Genomic DNA, 1,590 nt, shown 5'->3' with positions numbered 1-1,590 from the left:
TTTCATTTGTCCCCTCCATTGTAGATGAGACTAATCGTGTACTTTATTTTAGAAAATAATATCTCAGGGAGTTATTCTTTACTCATTTATTAGGGGGTAAACACGTCTTTTTTTGAGCACAGAGCAGATAATACTATTTTACTGGAATAAATATTTTTGAATTCAGTGCTTTTAGTTATTGCTTGTTTTTGCTTATGGACATTGTTGTGTTTTGCTCATTATACTGAATATCACGTTTAAAAGTGTATTAAATTATGTGACTTTATGGACTATTAAGCCGTAAAATAAATTAATCCAACACAATCTATTCAACACTGTTGCAAATACGTGGTGGTGGCACCCAAACCGGATGGCTGTTTATTTGGGAGAACTAATGTAAAATACAGTAGGGACAGCGCACGCAGCAGGCACTGGCACCGCTGACAGTCTTGAACATCAACAACCGTGAGCCTAAATAACAATAGTCAATAACAAAAATAAGCCTTTTGACAATTCAAAGTGTGCACCTGCATAAAGCGATGCTAATATTATTCGCTCCTTCCCGGCGAATCCGAAAATGTATTCAGTATGTTAGTAGGAAGATGTAATTAGCCTTTTAAAGACAGAAAGGACTGTATCTTATTTTCCTCTGTCGTGGCTAGCACAGTACTGGGTGTACGGCGATGACATTGCCCTGTCAGCCTGTTTTTGCCGTTACGAATCACAATATAAGGCTGCAAGGTAAATTAATGCAGAATCTATCAGAAAACACTAAAGCCGAAAAGAAATCGCACCTAGTACGAGTGAAGTAAGCCTAGGTGGCAAAGGAATATTTTGTTGTGTGGCTTGCACATTGAATGCATTCACTACTGCATCTAACTTCTATAAAATACTCTGAATCAAATGGCCCTGTTTTTAAGAACAGTTTGAGTTAGGTAATCCCACGATGGGTAACAATCGCTCCTGTTCTGAATGTAACAGAGATAGCGACATCATAAAACACCCAATAAACAGTACATAGGCGTCCTCCGGTATCATCGCTTATCAAGGTCACAGATCATGTTTGATGGATGTTTCTGTTTATTCATGGTCCTTATATCACGGCGGCTGTGCCTGTTTCTTCCTGCCCTGCTTTATTCAGTAGCTGGTCCCCGACGACGCAGAAACACTCTATTCAGCCACCCTATTGGATTACCGCCTCTTACATGCCATAAAAGAGGACCTGCTATGGAGCTCTGTAAACATTGATTTGATGCTGATCCACTGGCCCTTTTCATATCTGGCACAAGTCCTCGCCGTCACCATTTCTTTGTATGACAAGTGAAGAAAGGGGTGGAAGGGAGGGACGGAGAAAGCGAGAGAGAGAGAGAGAAACACTCCCTAAAGGTCTTATTTCAAGGTCTTATTTCATCAGTTTGCTTTTATTTCCCTCCACTGTCTATTTCTCTTCCCTCCCACCATCCCTCCCTCCCCTTTTAAATCGCCCCGTCTTGGTTTCTAGCACCTGGTTCGCCAAGAAATCTGTTTTAGATTTCATTTTCACGTTCTTAAAATGCCGTGAGTCCCAGGCCAGGATAGAGGAGGATCAAATAATCCAGGATTGAAATGGAT

Source organism: Salvelinus alpinus, chromosome 6 (genome assembly GCF_045679555.1).
Source record: "Salvelinus alpinus chromosome 6, SLU_Salpinus.1, whole genome shotgun sequence".
NCBI classification, from domain to species: domain Eukaryota; kingdom Metazoa; phylum Chordata; class Actinopteri; order Salmoniformes; family Salmonidae; genus Salvelinus; species Salvelinus alpinus.
The sequence above is the reverse complement of the archived record's forward strand: the minus strand, read 5'-3'. Positions refer to the sequence as shown.